The sequence below is a fragment of the Mus caroli genome, unplaced genomic scaffold (genome assembly GCF_978045245.1).
Source record: "Mus caroli unplaced genomic scaffold, Mus_caroli_1 scaffold_3, whole genome shotgun sequence".
In the NCBI taxonomy this organism is placed as follows: Eukaryota; Metazoa; Chordata; class Mammalia; order Rodentia; family Muridae; genus Mus; species Mus caroli.
Window position 1 is genome coordinate 122,589,747 of NW_028227258.1, and position 13,446 is coordinate 122,603,192.

The 13,446-nt window shown below is 38.0% G+C and overlaps 1 long non-coding RNA gene across 1 annotated transcript; it reads left to right on the plus strand.

Moving 5' to 3' along the window:
- The first annotated feature begins 292 nt into the window (after positions 1-292).
- Positions 293-8,036, plus strand: LOC110292001 (uncharacterized). The gene is made up of 3 exons (XR_002377631.2): positions 293-389; positions 4,525-4,603; positions 7,736-8,036. It is a non-coding gene; the product is annotated as an uncharacterized LOC110292001 (long non-coding RNA).
- Positions 8,037-13,446: the final 5,410 nt, after the last annotated feature.

Genomic DNA, 13,446 nt, shown 5'->3' on the forward strand with positions numbered 1-13,446 from the left:
ATCTCCCTTCTTAGGGATCCCTGTGCTTCCCCATGCCTCATCTCTAGGCATCCTACCAGGCCCTCACTGTGGATATCTAAGACAAGCCTCCTACTTTCATTAAAGGGCTTCAGTTTGAATGTGAATTGTCCCCATAGGATCTTGTATTTGAAATCTTGGTCGCTAACTCATATGAATGTTTAGAAGGCTGTAGAACTTTTAGGATGTGGAACTTCACTGGAGGAAGTGGTTCACTGAGTGATGGTTCCAGAATTCCAGGAAACAAGAACATCACTTTCAGTTTGGCTGTCATTCATGTCTCCATGGTGATGGATTGTGTTCCTTCTCCAACTGTGGCCCAGAATCAACCCTGACTTCCTGAAGTTGATTTTGTCATTTTACTGATAAAGGTAACTAGTTTGTCAGGAGAGAAAAATCTTGAAATAATATAATTTTCCTTATTATTTTAAAAGGTCTTTTGTTAAGGTTAACAATTTTATGAAAGCCTAAGCAACTGAAATTTTACAGAACCCTAACCAATGTAGAGAGTAGGAGAAATTACAGATTCTTCTATCCCAAGTCTACTGAGAACCCAAGACATATTTGTGAAACTCCTGGACACCACTCATCTTCACACACACACACACACACACACACACATACACACACACACACATTTCAGTACTGTATCCATGTGAGGTTACAAGTGTGGGTCCCATAGCCTTCAGACCATGTGAGAGGTATCAGGTATGGGTGTCAAAGCCTCTTAGTCTGTGTTAGAAACATCAAAACAAATGCATGGCAAATTTTCCACAAAAACTCACCAGGGGACAGGAAGCCCTTAACTCTATAGTCACAGTGGGTAGAAAGTAGTCTGAAGTTGAATCAAATAATGTGAAACCACTGTGCAGCTGTTCTCATGAGTTCCAACTCTCATTTAGTCCATTTGTTGTCTGACCTCTGCAAAATGAAGAGAAACAGTAAACAAAGCATGATGAAAGGCAAAACAGTGTAGGCTGAAGAGACAGAGCAACAGCCAGAAACAATTTCATATGGGACAGGAGTAGGAAGTGGGAATTCTGAAAATAGCTGTGATTAATAAGATGAGAAGAATAACATGGAAAATACGCAACATCAAGAAGAGTGAGCCAGGAGGGTGGAAACTAATAAGGGAATCAGAATAACATACAAAAAAAAATTAAAAAAAAGAAACCTTAAAACTTTGTAACAAAACAAGGGACATATTTTTTGAGCTAAGACTGTGACTCATTCATCTTGAAGGTGTGTTGCCAGAAGCCACCATGATAAGAATGTACATTAAAAAGTGACAGTATGTAAAGCATAAACTAGAATATACATCCCTCAGTCCTGGGTGGATAATGGACCATTCATCACTGATTTAGTGAGAATATCAAAAGAAGAAAGCACACTTGGAACTGAACAGAATGATACTGATGGCTTAGGATGACTCAGAACTTAAAGACAGAGACTCTCTTCAGACCCAGAAAGCTCAGAGAATGCTAAGTAGAACATCCTGGCAAACTCAGTCTGTATACCTCTTGCATGAAAGCAGCCACTTCCTTTTTGTGTGCATTCTGTCAAATGGAGAAGTCTTTCATTTATCATGTTATTAAAAGGCATAAATGAGTTAATGCATAAAGGAGTGAAGGTACTCAGGAGCACAGCCTATTATTCTGAATTCTGTACCGACCGACCATGCCATCTGATAATGTGTGATGTTCTCCTCAAATTTAACAGATAAGCAAAAACTTTTCCATTCTACTATCTCAGTGAGCCTCTAGAAGGGATAAAGGTCAAACTGAATTACACTCAAATATTTGCTCTTGGTTTTCTATGTGTAAGTACGGAAAAATTCTATAAGATTGCCACATTAAAAGATGTTGAAATGCTTTAAAGAGGTGACTCCTAAGAGCAGAAGACGAGAAAAAAGAAAAGCAACATAAACACAGATATAGAGACAACAGACAGACAGACACAGACAGACAGACAGACACAGACAGACAGACAGACAGACACAGACAGACAGACACATAAACCCGGAGACACAGCCAGAAACACACACACATAAACACACACCTGAACAGACACACAAAGACACATATACTTTTCCACACAGAGAGAAACAGATAGACAAGCAAACACACACAACCATTCACTGCAAGTATTTTTCCAAGTTCTGAATCTGATTCCTGGATTTTTTCTACAATATGATATAAATGTATTGTGTTCTCCCAGATGGAAATCTTAGATAAGGTAACTCTACATTTTTTCAAAGTTTTTCAAGAGAGCTAAAAACAATGTAGGATTATGAGGGTTAGTAATGTATGACAGAGGTAGTTGATGGATGGCTTGTAACTAGTTATTCACACCTAAGTGGGAACAAAAGGGCCGGAAATGAATTTTGAAGATTTACAAGATAAATTCACAAACCATTGAAATTGGACCATAGGATATACTAAGGAAAAATAGTCGATTTCACTGATGTAGTAACTGTCATTAATATTCTTCATAAAAATCTGGAGAAACTCGATGACATTAGACTTAGTTTTATGAAAAAGAAAAAAGTTTAGAAAGTCCATCTTTGATTTCTAGGCTTCCTGTTTGTGGTTTCTGAGATTCCAAAGTGTCACAGAGAGTTTCTGCCACCCCTGAAATTGAGCAGATGGTGGCAGGTTCATGCAGTTCAACAAAAAGTTTGAATGCATTAATGCATGATCATTTTTTAAAAATACAATGCATACCCCCAAACTCTGGCCTGAGGCGTCCTTAGTGTTGGAGGTGGGAACATGGGAACCCTGTGTTGACTGCTTGCTCTGTAAATGCTGTCATCTACCATGGAGCTACCACTTTTGATCATTACTTGGCTCCCATGGCATCTTGATATACTGAGTGTACCACAGTCATGCTGTTATAGACCAACACAGACTTTCTGGTGCCAATATATTTTGCTGCTACTGTAGGATGCATGTGCCTTTGATCTACAAAGGTGAAAACAGGGTCTCTGCACCTGGCATCTGAAAAATGTGAAGAATTTGTTATTGTTGCTATTTTCAGCCTTTTGCCTAAAAGCAAAGGGGAAGAAAAATTAAGTCTTGGGTCCTGTTAATTGACAGGCCATCTGATGAGGGACAATATGCTCTCAAAATATTTTTCTTGGTCTCGTTTTCAATGTCTTTTTAGAATACATATGCAGGTTAAACATTAAGCAAGAAATAGAGAGCAAAGTATGTCAAGTACAGATAATTAAATGAAAGTAACAAATTTTCTCTAATTTAAAATAATCTGTATTATGATTATTTCATTTGAAACACCATCCAGTGACTTAGTAAAACTAACAACCTTGGGCATATAATTGAATGGAAATTTGCCCCATTATTCTACCAGAAATTCTTGATCCCCTGTATAATTCAAAATCCTGTACAAAGTTTGAAGATGTAAATCAAATTGAATGAAAGATGTCCCTATAAGAAATAAGCATGCAGTTCATTAAACAAATTTAAAGTAAGTCTACAAAGAGGGTTGCTTCAAGATAGATTATATTAATGCTGTGAGTGAATGGAATAATGATACACATGCCCTCAGATCCTCTGCAATGTTGCTTTCTGTAGTGGGGGAAATGGTGACTTAATGGTAATGGGAAGAATGAGAGAAAGTTATAAAAATGAATATAGGAAAGGCACATTTAAGGTAGGACAAGGCAGCAAACACCATGCTAGAAAAATAGGACAGGAAGAGTGTGGGGTTTTAAAAGATCTTACACAAACTCACTTTCTTATCATGCAGATAGCAAGCAGAAAAATGAATGAAGGGTTTATGAATCAGTGCCACCTGTACTGAAGAAATACACAGAATTCTTCAAATTCATTGAGGCTAAGACTTTTTCAAATAGAATAATAAGCACCTATGATATATCTTTTAAAAATTTTACATGTTGGTGCTTTAAGGGAAAAAATGGGTAAATGTGTGGTTTATAAGTCCAAGCTGACTAACCAAAGAAACAACCAGAGAAGAAATTGGAGACTCATTTAAGTTATCCAGATGAGAAATTATAATTATTAGAATTTGAGTCACGGTTTCAGCTCAGATACAAAAAGAAATAAATTCAATGGGTATCCTGGAGTTTGCTTAGATAGAGGGCACATATACAGTGTCAGTTGTATCAAAATGTATAGGGAAGAAAGGGAAGAGAAAACAAAGGTAGAAACAATCTAAGTTTTATATTCCAGAATGTTTAAGAAACATTTAGTTTATAAAGATATTTAAATATGGAAGGGAAATGCACAGGTGGGCAGAGGTTAAATGTCTTAACTGAACCCTGTTCAAATAAAGTTCTGAAGCACATAGAAAAAAATGTAAGAATGTTTTCAGGGATGAGAGTCATCAATTACCTTGAGTACTGTGTTCCTGGAACACAGACAAGGGGGGGTTCTTAATTACCAGGGTGGCCAGTGTCTCCTGTAGGTAAAATCAAGTGCAGATCATGAAGTGTAAATCTGTCATCACATGCTTTTCTCACTCATGAAGCAGGGAGCCTCTCCCTCCGAAGACCACACCAGGTCACGACTGTAAAGGAAATGAAAACCCATGACACCACCTTGAACAGGTAACTCTGCCGGATACCTCACCACCTCCTGAACACGGGAAAATGACAAATCATTGTCTCTGATGACCACTGGGCAATTTTCAGCTTCAAGCACTCATTGGGTTTGCTTCTCTGCTCAGCTCTTTGTCATCTAACATCTTCATAGATACAACCTAGCATGACTTAGACTTGATGTCTACCATGAAGCACCTGGGTGGCATCCAGGAACCTGGGTGGCATGGACTTTTCCTTTAGATCTCTTGAGAGCTGACCTATCTGCCCTGGCACTGGCTGATGCCTGAGCTACAGGTTGCCTCCCCTCAACCCCCCCCCCTTCCCACGTAGGGAATAGTATTATGCTACAGTTCAGGTCTACAGAATGAAGGGGGATAAGAGCTTACCACACAGGAGAACATACAAAACTCTCACTTATGCTTCCCACATGTGAACTCTCCTTGAAAGAACTCGCTTAGTGCACATGTTTGTATTGTTTAAGTCATGACATTCACCCCTCTATTTTCTCTCAGTTCTGGAAACCAGCATACGGATGTGATAATGTACCATGTGTGCGTTATTACCCTCGCTGTAGGTGTCTATTGATAGTGTGCATTCTTCTATGATTCTAGAATGGAACAGAAATATTGTGGTTAGTCTATAACTTACTTGTAACCGAGGAAAATATTGTAAAAAGATTTTATATTCTTCATCTGCAGATTAATGTTTCCTGTGTTTTAAAAGACAAGTTACCCAAGAGCAGATGAATGGCATAAAACATTTAATTAAAGTCAGCCATAGCCTGCTGGCAAGAAATGACCTTACCTTCAACTCAAGGCTGGGACCAAAAGTATCTATTGTTTTCATTTGAAAGGAATTTAGTGAAGAATACTGTTACTTAGTCCAATTCAGACAACAGTTATTGTGGAGTGGGGTGTTTCTAGGCAAGGCAAGGGATTCCTAGTGTGACTATGAAAGAATTGTGCCTAACAGAGTCCTATGGTCCAGACAAGCCTGTGCCACTGGCCATGACGCATGCCATAGGGGAAAATGGTAGCTGAGGACTAGGTGTCATGTTAAAGAGATATTTGGAAGACTTTAGGCAGGCTTCAAAGGGCAGGCCACATTTTAGCTGGGATGTAAAGAATGGGTTTTATTTCTAGCGGGAAGTAGAACAGTTACTTTCAGCAAGTCCAGGAAATATGTCTAGCTGTGGAGTTCCATTTCCACGTGAGTGAGTACCCCACTTCCTCCTTGCACACATCCTGGTTCAAATGATGGTCTCACTAAGGGAGAGCCCCGATTCTTCCATACTGCTTGTGCCCTCTTCTTTGAATCATTTTTCTCCCACAAAACTTCCTATTAGTAAGCTCAGTCAGTGGCATCTTCAGCCATGCTTCACATCTATCCCCTCTTTTGAAACCTCACCATCTGCTGCAGGCTCACTTTAGTCAGTTCTAATTTCATGCTATATGGCATGAACAATCTCATAAGCCATGTGTCTCTCTTCTAAGCTGCAATTTATTTACTAAATTTGATGGAAACTAGAAGCCTTTCACGCACAAGTATATCTGTGTCCGTGTCCCATCAAAGTCCTTAAATTTGCTTCACAGCTCCATTTCTAACTCTCAGATAGAAAGGGTCCTCTGTGGTCTGGTCTGACTTGTCACCTTCAGGTCTTTCACTCTGTTCCTGTCTACTTATGATCCAGTGTTATTAGTTTTTGCACTGTGATCCTCTTCTTTAGCACACACACACACACACACACACACTCACTTTTGCACACACATATACACATAATTACACATAATTATGTACACAGCTATGCATATACAGGCACACAATTATGCTTAGACACAACTATGAATACACAGACACATACAACTATGTACACAAAGACAAACATACAACTTTGATCACACACATACATACACACATATATACACACAATCATGCATACACACAGATGACATGAACATACATACATGCATATACCCTATACTCACACAAACCTACACACATAGAAACACACATACATACATGCACATACATATACATAACATACTCATGCATGCACATGCAGAGATTAAGACACAATAGACACACACACACACACACATATATACATACATACATACATACATACATACATACATATACATAAGCACACAGACATGCACATGCACACTCAAACATGGTCACATACATTGCACATATATATGAATACACTAATTAACACATAGGTATGAAAGCATATACATTATGTCACACAGTCACATAGATATATGCACACACACATATGTACATTCACATACTCATGCCTAAGCACACATGCACACACATACTCTGTACATGTGTATGCATGTGCACAGGCTCATACAATGCCTTACAACTCCTGCTTGCCATTTCACTGAGCTGACTTCTCTGACTTCTTAAGACTTGCCTGTTCGCGATAAGATAGTTCAAGCAGGCCGAAGGAGAAGAGGGCCATTTATGTGGAAAGATGTTTATATCTTTGATGTCACTTATCCAAGGTGACAGCCACCTTGAGATAAGGCATACTGTCCTTAGCAAGATCCACATATGTGTCCACATATATGATTATTATGTTAAGGGGCAGACATGCTCAACCAGAGCCCCTAAAGCTGGGATGCTTTCTCATGAGACAAATTGTTCTTTGTGCCCCAAGTGGAGAAGGTGGACTTTCATATTACCTGATATGATTCAGAATATTGACTTATTTGTAGAAGTGAAGCTGAAAACACATTTAATTGAGGGCTTCATTATTTTTTCTTTGGTGAGTGAGACAACAAGTGAAGCCACTGGAGTGTTTGGGTAACCTTAAAAGTTATCAAAATGCAGTTACATTTTGAAAGAATCAAATAAAACCAAAGTAAAAGGTAGCTATGAGGCAGCCAGCTCATACTCTCTCAGTGACTGTAGAGAGTAATAGATGACTGTTTTTATGTGCCTTGCATTGGGAGTCTGTGGGAGACTCAGAAGAGAGATATCAGACTGACCCTATGTGTCATTCACACAGTGTCATTCACACAGTGAGGGGGGATTCAATGCACCTCACATTGTCCTGTATTTGTTGAGAATAAAAAGTCAGCACTGTTGACTCAGGTTAACTTGACAATTTTAATTCCATTCTTCAAGCCCAGAAGGACCCATGAAGGCAGTGACATTCCTGTGGTAATCCCCACTGATCCCACATGTGAAACTCTCTCAGTAACCACACGGCATTAACTGACTCTCTGAGGAAGTCAACAGGAAGCAATGTGTTGCTGTCATGATATTAAATATTTCAATTATGAAGACACCAAAATTTTAAATCACTGTGAAGAACAACTGTGGAATGTGTTAAAGCTCTTCTGCATGTCCTGGGCCCCACTGACTAATTCTTAAATAAACAAATGTGCTTCTTTATTTTCTCCCCATCCCATAATAAAAATCATTATTTAGCCTCCATAGAGATTGTTGCAGCATGTGTCAAGACTATAATTGTTTTAAAAATCTCTCTGAGACTTCTCATCAACTGGAATTTAACCTGGAATGTCATCCTATGCACTTCAGATTCTGATTTGGTAAATTAGGTCTATAGTAGACACTAAATAAATCCCAGTCAATGGGCAGAGTGGGAAAAGCTGGAATAGGTGGAAAACCAAATGAAATGGGGAGAATCCACCCATGCTGATATGCTCATTGTGAATGTTGATTGAAAAAAAAAAGTATACATATTTAAGAGTAATTTTTGTGCACTAATTTTCATTTTCAATCAATATAAAACAAGGGTTGTTATTGCACTGTTTTAATACTTGTTTTATGAGTAGAATAAGACCAAGTATTTATTAACCTTTTCTGTGCCCAGAGATAACAGCATCATAGCAGCTTGTAATGGGAACATATCAACATTGTTCTAACTGGCAAAATTGTGTGGGGTAAACTGTGACTCAGTTCATCTTACAGCAGTCGCCAGAGCTGATGAGATCACACATGCATTCTGCTGTCCTGTCTATCCTGGCATGATCTTGCCAACATTAAAGGCACGGGAGGATAGGACAGTGCAGAGGCCCATTATAAATATTCTGTTGCCTCTGCACTCACTCCTTCCCCTCCTGGTAGACTTTGCTGGACAGCATTCTTTGGTAGCCTAGTTGACACTAGATTGCTGACCCCTGCTACTCGAAAAGTCTTTAATGGAAACTTCACCTCATGCTAAGATGAAATGGATTTTTGGCAGCTGTGGTAGATTTTGAAGAATAAGAACAATCACAGTTGGAAGAAGAAGAAAAGAAGTATTCTATACCTTACCTCCCCAGCTGCTTTTCATTATCCACCAAGCCTACATTTATTACAAAGAGGGTAGCCAGGAGACAGACATTGATAGGTCTCTGTGCTCAGAAAGAGAAAGCTTGTACTTGATAAATTCTACTTTTCATCTTGATTGGAGTTCAAATGACCCTTAAATCAGTTTGAATTAAATGACATAGATCTAGGAGTCAACTCAGAAAGACCTCTGACCTTTCTCCTTATCAGATTGTTCTGCCCTTACGTCTATCCTGAGCCTAATGAAATTGTGGGTTTTTCCCCCTACCTCATTAAAAGAAATGAACAGTTCCATGAATCCCTAAAGTTTTATAAATAAAATTTATTTCAAACTGTTTTCATGCTATGACTTACATATTTATATTTAACAAGGTTTGGTCTAATGTCCTGAGAATTTAAAGTGTGTCTAAACAAAGAAAGAGGCCATACCTATGGGCCTGACCTAGGAGCAGTTCTATGTGAGTTTGGTTTTAAAGTTTTCATAGGTAGGAAATAATTGTATTAGAATTCTTTAGCTCATTTATTGTTTCTTTTTTGTGTAGTTTGAGGTACGCTTTCAGCACTGAGGAGATAGATGAAATCCTTGTTGTCATGATTTTCTGAGAACATTCATGTCAACACAAGAGGAAATATTAAACAACAGCAGAAGGGTGGGAGGCCCCTTTCCACATACATACATCAAGGAACTTGAGCAACCATAGACAAATACTGCTGATAAATATCCAACCCCAAAATGTTTCATATTATCAAAATATATAAACATGCTGGGTGATCAGCAAATTTACATAAAAATGCTACACAAATAGTTGTGCAGGCATGGCATATTTGAGTTTAGACATGAATACAAAGGCTAGCTTGTTTGTATGACCCATTAGTATTCAAAGGAAGAAAGCAGTTTTTCAAGGGGGAAGACCCACAGACATTTTGGGTTATGTTGAGAAATTAGTAACACAGAGTAAAGATTAATAGCATTGGGTAAAAAAAAAATTCTATTTATGAAGAAAATGGTAAGGAAACTCTAGATACCTGTCAAGGGACTGTGAAATGTGGTCATATTTGTGCATATGTCAAAAATGTTGATGAATAATTCTATCAAAATTATCTGCCTATCCTTATATTCTACCACATAGAAGCCCATTGTAAAGATAAAACCTCAGGTATTTAGAAGAGTAGAGTAGCTGAAGAGATGTCTCACCAGGTTAAGAGTTGTACAGGGCTGGAAAGATGGCTTAGTGTTAAAGAGAACTTACTGTTCTGGCTGAGGACCTGAGTTCAGTTCCCAGTACTCGTCAGTGGTCAGCTCAAAATTACCTATAATGTCAACTCCTGGCTAATCTAATGCTCTCTTCTGGCCTCTGCACACATCTTCACATAGCTGTGCTCATATACTCACATATGTATGTACATACACATAAATAGTAAAATAATGAATATGCATATCAAAAATAAATGAAAGGATAAAGTATGTTTAAACTTGTATGATTAATTAGTTAATTGTATAGTTAATTGTATGCTTAATACAACATAGATGTGAATAAATAAAACAACAATAGATCCATGAAATGGAAAAGTACAGCAAGAAAAATACAAACCATGAAGTCTCTGTCCTTAAAGCTAGAAACATTTTCTACAACTTTTAGAACAAAACAACCAAAATGTGTATCTATTTTCATCACTGATGAATACTGGAAAGTCATGTCCAGCTACATTAGTTTTATGAAAGCAACACTGGGAGCATTCTGTTTGCATTTTACTTACTAGATCTGAAATGGAATACCAGTCCCATCCATGGAAATCTGTGTGCATGTTACCCATGAGCAAATGCTAGCTGTCTATTATTTCACACACTCAACAGATTCATTTGAAATGCTCCTAACATGGCAGCCAGAGTTGCAGATGCTGAAAAACAGAAGGAGGAATGTGTTAGTAGACTGTTTCCTAGTGAAGCTGAACACAGTTCAGGATGGAAGGGAACAAGAGGTAGAGTGTATGCAAGCATGTTGAAAAAACAAACCAAGGAAGATGTAGATAGCTAACAGAATGATGATAGTTTGAGATTTTAGAAAATTAACAAGGGTCACAGGCAATAATGTCAGATGGTGAGAGATGTAAACATTGGGAATTAATACTACACACAGAGGAGAAGGATACTAAACAAACAAACAAACAAACCAAATAAAAAGAACCTACCTTGATGTAGGGACCATTGGCAGAGGGACATCTCTCAAGACCATAGGCTTCCCAGGTCTTTCTAATCACTCTCACTTTCAGCAAATGCTCACATTGTAACTGAAATAATGGTGAATTTACAGCACACATTGGGAGAGTTGTCTTACCACAGAGGTGTATGTTCTGTACAAGATTAGATTCATCTTTCTGTCATCTTTGCCTAGTGCTTTGTAAGTTTTCACTGTACTACTTGTTAGCTTTTGTGACAATGTTACCAGCTGTGTGTGATGGATGATCAGATTCTCTATGCCATTGTGTCTGCTGGCTTGCCATTGATTGCATATGTTTATTTCTATTAATCAATTTTGCAAGAATGTGTTTACTTCAATCGCTTTGCTCTTGTTTTGCTATGTAATTATTTAGCATTTTCCTATACATATCTCTGCCACCCAAAAATAGTGGCAGTTCACTTTTATTTTTTCCTTTTTAAATTTGTGTTTCTTCTTCTCTCCATTGATCTTTTGACACAAAATTAATTTATCAGAAGACTATCTCATTCTCATAGCTGACTCTTTTGCAGATTCATCCAGTCTGCTGCATGAGGCACATTGCTAAACATTTGGGTAGAACTTAGTGTATTTGATCATTGTAAGGATAAATGTGTCCTTCTCTATTTAATTGATTATTTTACTATAATAAAAGTAATGCTGACTTTCATTAAAATTGTTGAGCATCTCTGAACATTTTCCTGTTCTCTATGCTTCTAACACATTACAGTTGCTTGGTTCCGTTGCTGAAGGTGCTTCTTCCAGTTGTCCACCAAAGGGGTTTTCTGTTTGAGTTCCAGCCATCCCTGCAGAGCACTGCCCTCTGAACCCCAACAGTTTCTGCAGCTCTCAAATTCTAGCCTGACTTTGATGGTTGTCTGATGCTTGCCTTTTCTGAGTCTCACAGGAAGTGCCAACAGGAGGCTTCAAACAAGCAAAGGCAAAGGTTGAGAGTCCTCTGTCAGTTGTTCTTTAATTTGTTCATTTAAACAGAGGAACTTCTCTCACTTAATAGATACAGAAAAATGTTCAAGGCAGTATCTGTGGTTATTTTTGAAGTAGTGGAGCTCATGAATTCAGAGATGTCAACTATTCCTAAGTCCCTAACCTATTGTAATTTTCAGACTTAGACTAATTTAAATAAAATGTAAAAGCCTGTGTGTCTGATATTCAGAAGAGCACATAATCAGGGTTCTTGGCCTCAGAACTTCATGCAAAAAGCAGTTATGAGTGTAGAAGGCAATGCCTTGTTATTCTCACCCTTGTATCCATTACATTCACCTCCATTGTCTGCTGCAAAAGTGTCACACACTCCTACTCTTAGTGATGAAGAGACAATTAGTAGACTTCCATAGAAGGACTGGGTGCAGAAGAATGATCTAGAGTCTGTACCTTGGCTTAGCTATTGTTAAACTTTTGAGTCTTTCAGTGAAGGAAATATGAGATAAGCACTATACAAATCTGTGTATACAATTATATATTTGTATATGTAGGTGCGATGGATGGCAAGGAAGAGTGTGTGTTGGTGTGGGAGAAGGGCATGGGTAGCTCTGGAAATGAATCAGGACCTTGCTCATGCTTATCAAGGTCTCTACCTCTGAGCTACAGTACAATATCCACCACAGTAACTCATATTAAAACTCAGATAATTTCCATTTGAATTTCACATTGATGTGTCAAACATTGTGGGATCTGGTCTTTGTGAATTATACCATTCCTAATTTAATTTTTTTCTTTGTGTGTGTGTGTATGTGTGTGTGTGTGCACATTTACACGAGAGCACATACATGCACACTTATACTCCTTTTTATGAGTAGGGGAATGTATTGGTATGGCATGGATGTAGAGGTCAGACAACAGCTACAGTTGAAGGTCATGACTTTCTGTCTTGTGGGAGACAGGTATAATTTCCTCTGTAGTGTATACCAGATGCCTGGGAATGCTGTGTCTATCTCTTCTTTCCTATAGAAACAATAGGATTAAAGGATGCTATCGGGGAAATATCCCATCACTGAAGCTTCCCCATATGAGGACAATGGTAGAAACAAGAGAAAATAAGTGAGACAATAAATGATCCCATTGAAATTAAGAGAAAAGCATGATGGTTTGTGGTCAAAGATATTGTAACTCTAGAAATATAATAACTAATGAAAGTAAACTGACTGACACTAAACACACACACACACTTAAAATAAGTATTTTAAAAAGGAGCAAAGACCTTCATGAATTCTACCATAATTAAGCCTGTGTTCTTGAAGAAGGAAAACAGAAACTAAACAAATAAGCAAAATCTCCTGATTATTATAACATTTTGGTGTCCCACAA